Source organism: Pseudophryne corroboree, chromosome 6 (genome assembly GCF_028390025.1).
Source record: "Pseudophryne corroboree isolate aPseCor3 chromosome 6, aPseCor3.hap2, whole genome shotgun sequence".
In the NCBI taxonomy this organism is placed as follows: Eukaryota; Metazoa; Chordata; class Amphibia; order Anura; family Myobatrachidae; genus Pseudophryne; species Pseudophryne corroboree.
The window spans coordinates 269,359,741-269,372,215 of NC_086449.1; the positions used below are offsets into that span (position 1 = coordinate 269,359,741).

The following is a 12,475-nucleotide window of genomic DNA, read 5'->3' on the forward strand; positions in this document are numbered from 1 at the left end:
TTTTCTGCTCGTGACAGAGGGAGAGGAAAATGGCTGCAGAGATCAGCCAGTTCCAAGGAACAGAAACTCTTTTCCGCCTCTGCCAAGCCCTCAGTATGACGCTAGGGCTTTACAAGTTCAGGCACGGTGGGGTCCCGTTCTCAATGAATTTCAGTGCGCAGTGGGCTCACTCGCAAGTAGACCCCTGCATCCTTCAGGTAATATTTCAGGGGTACAAATTGGAATTCGAGACGTATCCCCCTCGCCGTTTCCAAAGGTCTGTTTTACCGACGTCTCCCGCTGACAGGGAGGCAGTTTTGGAAACCATTCACAAGCTGTATTCCCAGCAGGTGATAATCAAGATACCCCTCCTGCAACAGGGAACGGGGTATTATTCCACACTATTGTGGTACCGAAGCCAGACGGCTCGGTGAGACCGATTTTAAAATCTAAAATCTAAAATCTTTGAACACTTGCATACAGAGGTTCAAATTCAAAATTGAGTCACTCAGAGCAGTGATTGCAAACCTGGAAGAAGGGGACTACATGATGTCTCGGGACATCAAGGATGCTTACCTTCATGTCAAAATTTACCCTTCTCACCAAGGGTATTTCAGGTTATGGTACAGAACTGTCACTATCAGTTCGGACGCTGCCGTAGGGATGGTCCACGGCACCCCGGGTCTTTACCAAGGTAATGGCCGAAATGATATCCCTTCGAAGGAAGGAAATTTTAGTTATCCCTTACTTGGACGATTCCCTGATAAGGGTAAGATCCAGGGAACACTTGGAAGTCGGTGTAGCACTATCTCAGGTAGTGTTGCGGCAGCACGATTGGATTCTCAATATTCCAAAATCGCAGCTGGTTCCGACGACTTGTCTTCTGTTCCTAGGGATGATCCTGGACACAGTCCAGAAAGAAGGTGTTTCTCCCGGAGGAGAAAGCCAGGGAGTTATCCGAGCTAGTCAGGAACCTCCTAAAACCGAACCAAGTCTCAGTGCATCAATGCACAAGGGTTCTGGGTAAAAATGGTGGCTTCCTACGAAGCAATCCCATTCGGCAGATTCCACGCAAGACTTTCCAGTGGAACCTACTGGACAAATGGTCCGGGTCGCATCTTCAGATGCTTCAGCGGATAACCCTGTCACCGGGGACAAGGGTATCCCTCCTGTGGTGGTTGCAGAGTGCTCATCTTCTAGAGGGCCGCAGATTCGGCATTCGGGACTGGGTCCTGGTGGCCACGGATGCCAGCCTGCGAGGCTGGGGAGCAGTCACACAGGGAAGGAATTTCCAGGGCTTATGGTCAAGCCTGGAGACATCTCTTCATATAAACATTCTGGAACTAAGGGCCATTTACAATGCCCTAAGTCAAGCGAAACCCCTGCTTCAGGGTCAGGCGGTATTGATCCAATCGGACAACATCACGTCAGTCGCCCACGTAAACAGACAGGGCGGCACGGGAAGCAGGGGGGCAATGGCAGAAGCTGCAAGGATTCTTCGCTGGGCGGAAGATCATGTGATAGCACTGTCAGCAGAGTTCATTCCGGGAGTGGACAACTGGGAAGCAGACTTCCTCAGCAGACACGATCTACACCCGGGAGAGTGGGGACTTCATCCAGAAGTCTTCCACATGATTGTGAACCGTTGGGAAAAACCAAAGGTGGATATGATGGCGTCCCGCCTCAACAAAAAACTGGACAGGTATTGCGCCAGGTCAAGAGACCCTCAGGCAATAGCTGTGGACGCTCTGGTAACACCGTGGGTGTTCCAGTCAGTGTATGTGTTCCCTCCTCTGCCTCTCATACCAAAAGTACTGAGAATTATACGGCAAAGGGGAGTAAGAACGATACTCGTGGCTCCGGATTGGCCAAGAAGAACTTGGTATCCGGAACTTCAAGAGATGCTCACGGACGAACCGTGGCCTCTACCTCTAAGAAAGGACCTGCTCCAGCAGGGGCCTTGTTTGTTCCAAGACTTACCGCGGCTGCGTTTGACGGCTTGGCGGTTGAACGCCGGATCCTGAAGGAAAAAGGCATTCCAGATGAAGTCATCCCTACCCTGGTCAAGGCCAGGAAGGACGTAACCGCAAAACATTATCACCGCATTTGGCGAAAATATGTTGCGTGGTGTGAGGCCAAGAAGGCCCCTACAGAGAAATTTCAACTGGGTCGTTTCCTCCATTTCCTGCAAACAGGACTGTCTATGGGCCTAAAATTAGGGTCCATTAAGGTTCAATTTTCGGCCCTGTCGATTTTCTTCCAAAAGGAACTGGCTTCAGTGCCTGAAGTTCAGACATTTGTAAAAGGGGTACTGCATATACAGCCTCCTTTTGTGCCTCCAGTGGCACCTTGGGATCTCAATGTTGTGTTGAGTTTCCTAAAGTCACATTGGTTTGAACCACTCACCACTGTGGACTTAAAATATCTCACATGGAAGGTGACGATGCTGTTAGCCCTGGCTTCAGCCAGGCGTGTGTCAGAATTGGCGGCTTTATCATATAAAAGCCCTTATTTAATATTTCATTCTGACAGGGCAGAATTGAGGACTTGTCCTCAATTTCTACCTAAGGTGGTTTCTGCATTTCACATGAAGCAACCTATTGTGGTACCTGCGGCTACTAAGGACTTGGAGGATTCCAAGTTGCTTGACGTGGTCAGGGCCCTGTAAATATATGTTTCCAGGACGGCTGGAGTCAGAAAATCTGACTCGCTGTTTATCCTGTATGCACCCAACAAACTGGGTGCTCCTGCTTCTAAGCAGACGATTGCTCGTTGGATTTGTAGTACAATTCAGCTTGCACATTCTGTGGCAGGCCTGCCACAGCCAAAAATCTTAAAATGCCCACTCCACAAGGAAGGTGGGCTCATCTTGGGCAGCTGCCCGAGGGGTCTCGGCTTTACAACTTTGCCGAGCAGTTACTTGGTCAGGAGCAAATACGTTTGTAAAATTCTACAAATTTGATACCCTGGCTGAGGAGGACCTGGAGTTCTCTCATTCGGTGCTGCAGAGTCATCCGCACTCTCCCGCCCGTTTGGGAGCTTTGGTATAATCCCCATGGTCCTTACGGAGTTCCCAGCATCCACTAGGACGTCAGAGAAAATAAGAATTTACTTACCGATAATTCTATTTCTCGTAGTCCGTAGTGGATGCTGGGCGCCCATCCCAAGTGCGGATTGTCTGCAATACTGGTACATAATTATTGTTACCAAAAAATTCGGGTTATTGTTGTAGTGAGCCATCTTTTATAGAGGCTTCTCTATTATCATGCTGTTAACTGGGTTCAGATCACAAGTTGTACAGTGTGATTGGTGTGGCTGGTATGAGTCTTACCCGGGATTCAAAATCCTTCCTTGTTGTGTACGCTCGTCCGGGCACAGTATCCTAACTGAGGCTTGGAGGAGGGTCATAGGGGGAGGAGCCAGTGCACACCAGGTGATCCTAAAGCTTTCTTTAGATGTGCCCTGTCTCCTGCGGAGCCGCTATTCCCCATGGTCCTTACGGAGTTCCCAGCATCCACTACGGACTACGAGAAATAGAATTATCGGTAAGTAAATTCTTATTTTTCCTCACTGGTCCCTCTTTGCACCCCTTTTCCTTTTTTTTCGCCTTATCTTTCCTTCTAGCCTCATTTACTTTTACAAAACCTATGGGATTTTTTTATCCTTAACCAGGAGTACCATCACGTACTAGCCATGTCCTTCCCTCTACTGTTGGTAAGCACGAAGGGTCATACCTGTAATTCACTGCAAAAACATTCCGTATACAATACCATAAGTCACTTAAGGGTGATTTTATTTTCCTACAAGGGACAATCCTGTTCCATTCCTCAGAGCCATTCCAGTTCCTCTTCTCTAAATTTGATCAAGAGGGACATTACATCATTTTCGTAGGTCAGGTGGGTTACCAGTTATTCCCCTTGGTTAATGTGTATGCTCGCAATAGCGGTCAGTCTGGTTTCTTTTTCGCACTCTCATAGTGAAACACACTGCAAAGGCTTTCTACTTGTAGGAGGGGATTTTAATACAATCCTCTCTGCTGATCTGGACAGACAGGGATTATGCATTCTTTTCTTATTCTTGCATTGATAACGTGTTTGGTTTTAGTAATTCCCTACGCCTTGTCTCTAAAGTGGACATCATCACTAATCCTTAGTCTGAGCACTCTGTTGTCTGGACAAAGATAGCTCTTGTTGATTCCCCTAGCGGTCACCTAGCCTGGACACTCAGTGAAACCATTTGAAAAATCCTATCATTTAAGGATATGCTTTGCATCACATTTACTTTGACTTCCATAGGTCCCCATATGTCTTCACTGCTACGATTTGGGAAGCCCATAAATCAGTTATTCGAGGGGCGATTATCAAATACGCTTCTTACTGAAAGAAACAGCAAACAGATACGTTTGTTTCTCTCTCTCTCTCTTAGGTTACAGCAGCTGGCACACAAATGCTCCCAATCATCATTGGTCTATACTCAGATCCAGGAGGTCAGAGAAGAGTACCAAACCCTTTTAATCGAGAAAAGACCACAATTAAAAAAAAAATAAATAAATTGAAATTCGTTGCAGACCTTATGTCAGGTTGGCAGCCAAACATAGAACTGAATGTGCCTTTCAAATGATTGCAACGATTAGAAATAAGCAAGGTAAATTGAGTTGCGACCCCGTGTAAATTATTCATTCCTTTTCTCACTATTACAGTTCCTTATATAGGCTCCTTGGTCCTATCCTAGCTCCATACACCTATCCCCTCTGTTATTCAGTGATTAACATTTGGGGGAGGTCATGTGACTGTCGGTCTGCTGACCGCCGGTCACATGAATGCCACCCCTTGACGGCGACTCTGCTTAAACTTAATGTTGCCATTACTGAGAAGTTAAAATATAAAATGTGGAACAGTACTGATGTAGAATAACTTAACCACTGGTAGGGTAGTAAAAGCCAAGACACGTTTATAATGTTATAAATAGCGATTTAATGTCTTTGATAAAATATAAAATATAATATGCAGATATACCCTCACCATAAAAAAACTCCTACATATTGAAAATAGACCTTTACAATTCATCATGCTGGTAAAAAATAGTTAATAATAAAAAATTGACATAAAGTGTTCAACGTGGATTTCTAAAGCTAATATGCGTAGATCCCAGGAGGTAATAATTTAAATAATTGAAAGTGGAACTGCAAGTTCCAAAGCACATTCATGAACCAGCACATTAAAATGTTTAGATTACCAGATGCTAAAATGAGATATTCTATGTTCTACAGGTGACAGATGGCCACTTGATAAGTCTGTCTTACCGCTTAGCACTGTGGCATCTTCACTGTGGCGTCAGGTAAGTAGTAAACATAATGCTATGTTTTCTATTTACTACTTAATGGATATCTACACTGAGACCTCACTGGGTCTAATGGGGCTGATACAGTTAGCTGTTGGTTCCGTTCCCTGTGCTCATGGGTTAACATTCTGCACATTATGCAGAATATATTCATGAAGCTCCCTCTCAATTCCCTTGCAATTCAATTAAAAACATCAAGTCACGAATGTCACTGTAGTTCCACAGAAGCTTAGTCAGTACAACCAGATGAATGATTAACAGGAGAATTGCGTAAGGTAGATGTTATACTGGTGTGGATATAGTAGTACGGGAGGATTGCCGGTCTCCATTCTGGTACAGAAGAGTGGATCCATTTTTTTACTGAAATTTGTCTTAGACATTTATTATTAGGATTTTTCTTCCTTGGAGGAACCAGCTAAAGTTCCAGAATCCACTTGGGAAGCGGCCTTTAATATATGTTCCCGTTAGTACAATATTGTTCTGGTTACATTATTTATTCTTTCGTACATATCCTAGGTTTTTTTCATTATTTCTCTTTTATTCCTAATATTTATTTGTTCTTTCACTATTAAATACCTACATAGCTTTTGTAATTAATTTATTTACATTTATTGCTTAATATGGTTTTATGAATATTAAACATATCTTATTGCAACCTAACCCTATTTCTGTGTATAAAGTGCTGTTATATCTTTTTTTGTTTACATTTATTTTATTTCGCACAGTTGTGGTGTAGTCACCACCAGCCGAAAAAAATAGTCTTTTTATTTTCCATGGCATTTGCTCTTGGTGATTGAAAATCACCTAATTTCTGTGATGCACATCTAATCCACGCTACCTAAATTCTACATGTCAAGCAACTCATACTGGCTTTCCACCAGTGTTATATCTGTACGACTATTATACTTTTACCTGTTAATACCTTACTGTACTATTCTCACTTTGGCCACTTATGTAGGACTCTAGGTGAATAAACATGCAGGACTCGGGTAGAACAATTATCATCTGTACTCTAAGCACAGGGCACACTTGGGATGCAGTATGTTCTATTTTTTTTAGTGCTTCCCATCTTTAGAGATTATGGAGGATGTAATTTTCATAGGGACCAATTATATCCGTCGTGACAGCTGGTTCACTGTGCAGTGACCACAGATTACTGCACTGGAAGAAAAACACAACTGTTTTATTTACTGTGTATGAGAGAAAAATTTGTAAAGGGAAATATATTTGCTGAAATTATGGTTTGTCTGAAATCCGTCGAAAGCTTACAAAGGTCAGGCCTGGCAATGCTAGTTACAGCGTCTTCCAATCAATTATAATGAATGCTCTAATGGTCATTTAATGTTTTGTTTTCTATATTTCACTTAACTTTTTTGTAAGTTTAATCAATAGAAATTATGTGTGGCGCCATTGCTATTATTGTATGTTTAAAGGACTTAATGTTTTGTCTCTTAAGAACTAGACCTATTCAGAAGACATGATCTCAGATATGATATATGTTCATATGTATAAATGGGGAAGAGAGGCTATGGGGGATATTCAATTAGCCTCAGTAATTTACTGTGGCTAATTGACACCCTTTCCCTGGGGTTATTCAATTATCCCCAATGCCAGCAGTCATCGGGGATTTTTCTTCTCATGCCTGAGGCAGGTGGGAAAAAAATCTCTGATAACAGGCCCTATCAGCCTCATTTTTTTTTTTTTTTTTTTAAACACATAGGTCTGGAACCTAGCCCAGATTCTATGTGTTTTCGTCTGAAAATGTACGCTTTTTCGGGAGAAAAACGAGGATTAACTTGGCTAAAGCTAAACCGCCCAAAAATTATTGGGGCTAATTGAATATCCCCCTATATGTGTACATTATACTTACATGGTATAGGACAGAAAACTGTCATACAATGACATTATTTGTGGCCTGATCCAACCTTACAGTTGCATTCCACCCTTGAGTTAGTTATACATACCTTCCAGCAATACAGCAGCTCTCATTACCATGGGAAGTGGTCACAAGGTGGTTGGGACGTGGCTGTGTCATGGAGGGAGCATGTGCAATTGTGTTTCCCTGATAGGGGACATTATAGTTCATTGTTCATTACAATTACGGTTATACCACTTGATTATTTTCAAACAGGTGCAACTAACACATACTGTAAGAAAAAGAATTAAAAGGGTCTATTGGCACCTGTGCAGACAGATGAGTTAATATATCTGATGGTTAGCAGCCACCTGGTGAAGAGGTAGCCAGCCTCTTCTATTGACAAACCAAGAAGAAAGAAAGAAACCAGGCATGCGCTAGACCATACACAATAAAAATATTATAAGTTTAATAAACATATAACACTACATAGACATAAATTAAAACATACTGGACACATTAAAAATAAATCGTGTTCAGCCTGAAACACCTAGTATTGTATTGGCGTGGCTGATATATTCACTATATAAATAAGAAGGCCTCTGGAGTGCATAAAAATGTCAATGACTAAGTATAATTACCGATATAACATACACCAAGCGGAGACTCTCAGTATAGTTCAGTCAGTCTCAACGCTTGAATCTGTTTGTAAGTGATAAAAAATATTAAGTAAGTCAAATTGTCACAGCTCCACAGACCGGAGCCACACTCTGCTGCTTATATCAGTGGGAATCTTACCCAGTGGTGAAAGGCGCTGTAAGAGCCGCTGGCCAGCGGATGATGAGTGCGATCTCACTACTTAGTGCTGCATGTAGCTGCTGGATCCATTTTGACACACAATTACATTTTATTTGATCACACCTTTTACTTACAGGTACTTGGTACAGCGATGGGGACCAGGTTCGCCCCGAGCTTTGCTTACATCTACATGTGCGACTTGGAACACTCCCTTATATTGGACGGCCCATATTTGGTGAACCTGGTTCTCTATGGTCGCTATATCGACGACCTGTTTTTCTCTTACGTCCTAGAGGATGCTGGGGACTCCGTAAAGGACCATGGGGTATAGACGGGCTCCGCAGGAGACATGGGCACCACAAAGAACTTTAGAATGGGTGTGCACTAGCTCCTCCCTCTATGCCCCTCCTCCAGACCTCAGTTGATTCATGTGCCCAGAGGAGACTGGGTGCACTGCAGGGAAGCTCTACTGAGTTTCTCTGAAAAAATAATTTTGTTAGGTTTTTTATTTTCAGGGAGCACTGCTGGCAACAGGCTCCCTGCATCGTGGGACTGAGGAGAGAGAAGCAGACCTACTTAAGTGATAGGCTCTGCTTCTTAGGCTACTGGACACCATTAGCTCCAGAGGGAGTCGGAACGCAGGTCTCCCCTCGCCGTTCGTCCCAGAGCCGCGCCGCCGTCCTCCTCACAGAGCCGGAAGATAGAAGCCGGGTGAGTATAAGAAGAAAGAAGACTTCAAAGGCGGCAGAAGACTTCTGATCTTCACTGCTCCCATACACAACACACACGAGCGGGCACTGATGGGTGCAGGGCGCAGGGGGGGGGCGCCCTGGGCAGCAATATAAACCTCTAGGACTGGCATATAACGATGTATAGGCTGCGGAGGCAGTAGTTATAAAAATCCCCCACCAGTCATTCAAAATTGAGCGGGACCAAAGCCCGCCGCTGGAGGGGGCGGAGCTTTGTCCCACAACACTAACCAGCGCCATTTTCTCCACAGTGTACTGCAGAGAAGCTGGCTCCCCGGACTCTCCCCTGCTGAACACGGTGACACAGGGCTGAAAAGAGGGGGGGCACTTGTAAGGCGCAGTGAGTGTATTACACAGATAATTATATATAAAAAGCGCTATATTATCTGGGAATTTGTTTCCAGTGTCAGTTGGCGCTGGGTGTGTGCTGGCATACTCTCTCTCTGTCTCTCCAAAGGGCCTTAGTGGGGAACTGTCTCCATATAAATATATCCCTGTGTGTGTGGGGGTGTCGGTACGAGTGTGTCGACATGTCTGAAGCGGAAGGCTCATCTAAGGAGGAGGTGGAGCAGATGATTGTGATGTCTCCGTCGGCAACGCCGACTCCTGATTGGTTGGACATGTGAAATGTTTTAAATGCAAATGTGACCTTATTACATAAGAGATTGCACAAAGCAGAGTCCAGGGAAAAAGCAGGGAGTCAATCCATGGCTTTGACTGTGTCACAGGGCCCTTTAGGGTCTCAAAAACGTTCTCTATCCCAAATAGCAGACACTTATAACAACATGGATTCTGACTCCAGTGTCGACTACGATGGTGCAAAAAGTATCATTATATGATCATTGCAATAAAAGATGTTTTGCATATCAAAGATGACCCCTCTGTCCCTGACACGAGGGTGCGCATGTATAAGGAAAAGAAACCTGAGGTAACCTTTCCCCCTTCTCATGAGCTGAATGAGTTATTTGAAAAAGCTTGGGAAACTCCAGACAAAAAACTGCAGATTCCCAAGAGGATTCTTATGGCATATCCTTTCCCTGCACAGGACAGGGTACAGTGGGAATCCTCGCCCAGGGTAGACAAGGCTTTATCGCGCTTGTCCAAAAAGGTGGCGCTACCGTCTCCTGACACGACAGCCCTCAAGGATCCCGCTGATCGCAGACAGGAAACTACCTTAAAATCTATTTTCTCTGACGTCCTAAGTGGATGCTGGGACTCCGTAAGGACCATGGGGATTAGCGGCTCCGCAGGAGACTGGGCACAACTAAAGAAAGCTTTAGGACTACCTGGTGTGCACTGGCTCCTCCCACTAAGACCCTCCTCCAGACCTCAGTTAGATTCTTGTGCCCGGCTGAGCTGGATGCACACTAGGGGCTCTCCTGAGCTCCTAGAAAGAAAGTATATTTAGGTTTTTTATTTTACAGTGAGATCTGCTGGCAACAGACTCACTGCAGCGAGGGACTAAGGGGAGAAGAAGCGAACCTACCTAACAGGTGGTAGTTTGGGCTTCTTAGGCTACTGGACACCATTAGCTCCAGAGGGATCGACCGCAGGACCCGACCTTGGTGTTCGTTCCCGGAGCCGCGCCGCCGTCCCCCTTACAGAGCCAGAAGCATGAAGAGTCCGGAAAATCGGCGGCAGAAGACTTCGGTCTTCACCAAGGTAGCGCACAGCACTGCAGCTGTGCGCCATTGCTCCTCATGTACACCTCACACTCCGGTCACTGATGGGTGCAGGGCGCTGGGGGGGGGGGGGGGGGGTGCGCCCTGAGGGCAATATAAGACACCTTGGCTGGCAAATCATCACAATATATAGTCTCAGGGCTATATATGTGATAAATTACCCCTGCCAGAATCCATAAAAAAGCGGGAGAAAAGTCAGCCGAAAATGGGGCGGGGCTTCTCCCTCAGCACACTGGCGCCATTTTTTCTTCACAGTGCAGCTGGAAGACAGCTCCCCAGGCTCTCCCCTGTAGTTTTTAGGCTCAAAGGGTTAAAAAGAGAGGGGGGGCACTAAATTTAGGCGCAATATATGTATACAAGCAGCTATTGGGGGAAAAATCACTCAGTTATAGTGTTAATCCCTGCATTATATAGCGCTCTGGTGTGTGCTGGCATACTCTCTCTCTGTCTCCCCAAAGGACTTTGTGGGGTCCTGTCCTCAGTCAGAGCATTCCCTGTGTGTGCGCGGTGTGTCGGTACGGCTGTGTCGACATGTTGGATGAGGAAGGTTACGTGGAGGCGGAGCAGAGGCCGATAAATGGGATGTCGCCCCCTGTGGGGCCGACACCAGAGTGGATGGATAGGTGGAAGGTATTAACTGACAATGTCAACTCCTTACATAAAAGGCTGGATGACGTAACAGCTGTGGTATAGCCGGCTTCTCAGCCCGCGCCTGCCCAGGCGTCTCAAAGGCCATCAGGGGCTCAAAAAACGCCCGTTACCTCAGATGGCAGACACAGATGTCGACACGGAGTCTGACTCCAGTGTCGACGAGGTTGAGACATATACACAATCCACTAGGAACATCCGTTACATGATCTCGGCAATGAAAAATGTGTTACGCATTTCTGACATGAACCCAAGTACCACATAAAAGGGGTTTTATTTTTGGGGAGAAAAAGCAGCCAGTGTTTTGTTCCCCCATCAGACGAATGAATGAAGTGTGTAAAGAAGCGTGGGTTCCCCCGATAAGAAACTGGTAATTTCTAAAAAGTTACTGATGGCGTACCCTTTCCCGCCAGAGGATAGGTCACGTTGGGAGATATCCCTTAGGGTGGATAAGGCGCTCACACGTTTGTCAAAAAAGATGGCACTGCCGTCTTAGGATACGGCCACCTTGAAGGAGCCTGCTGATAAAAAGCAGGAGGCTATCCTGAAGTCTGTATATACACACTCAGGTTATATACTGAGACCTGTAATTGCTTCAGCATAAATAGTGCTGCTGCAGCGTGGTCTGAGACCCTGTCAGATAATATTAATACTAAGACAGGGATAATATTTTGCTAACATAGAGCATATTAAAGACGTCGTCTTATATATAAAGGATGCACAGAGGGATATTTGCCGACTGGCATCCAGAATTAATGCAATGTCCATTCTGCCAGGAGGGTATTAGAACCCGACAGTGGACAGGTGATGCTGCCTGTAAAAGGCACATGGAGATTCTGCCTTATAAGGGTGAGGAATTGTTTGGGGATGGTCTCTGGGACCTCGTATCCACAGCAACAGCTGGGAAGAAATTTTTTTACCTCAGGTTTCCTCACAGCCTAAGAAAGCACCGTATTTTCAGGTACAGTCCTTTCGGCTTCAGAAAAGCAAGCGGGTCAAAGGCGCTTCCTTTCTGCACAGATACAAGGGAAGAAGGAAAAAGCTGCACCAGCAGCCAGTTCCCAGGATCAAAAATCTTCCCCCGCTTCCTCTGAGTCCACCGCATGACGCTGGGGCTCCACAGGTGGAGACAGGTGCGGTAGGGGCGCGTCTCGGGAACTTCAGGGACCAGTGGGCTTGCCCACAGGTGGATCCCTAGGTTCTGCAAATAGTATCACAGGGATACAGGCTGGAGTTCGAGGCGACTCCCCCTCGCCGTTACCTCACATCAGCCTTGCATGCTGCCCTCGGAAGGTAGTACTGGCGGCAATTCACAAGCTGTACTTCCAGCAGGTGAAATCAAGGTACCCCTCCTTCAACAAGGCCGGGGTTACTATTCCAAAATGTTGTGGTACCGAAACCAGACGGTTCGGTAAGACCCATTC

General features: G+C 45.6%; 1 protein-coding gene across 3 annotated transcripts in view; it reads left to right on the forward strand.

Annotated features, from left to right (window-relative positions):
• Positions 1 to 12,475, forward strand: part of ATP8B4 (ATPase phospholipid transporting 8B4 (putative)) — a 498,700-nt gene that overhangs the window by 26,130 nt on the left and 460,095 nt on the right. Inside the window, exon 2 of one of the 3 annotated variants that reach the window (XM_063926015.1) lies at positions 5,249 to 5,316. The exons of the other annotated variants lie outside the window; for them this stretch is intronic. The gene's annotated coding sequence lies outside the window, so the exon portion shown is untranslated. The remainder of the gene's footprint in view (positions 1 to 5,248; positions 5,317 to 12,475) is intronic. 3 annotated transcript variants of the gene reach the window in all.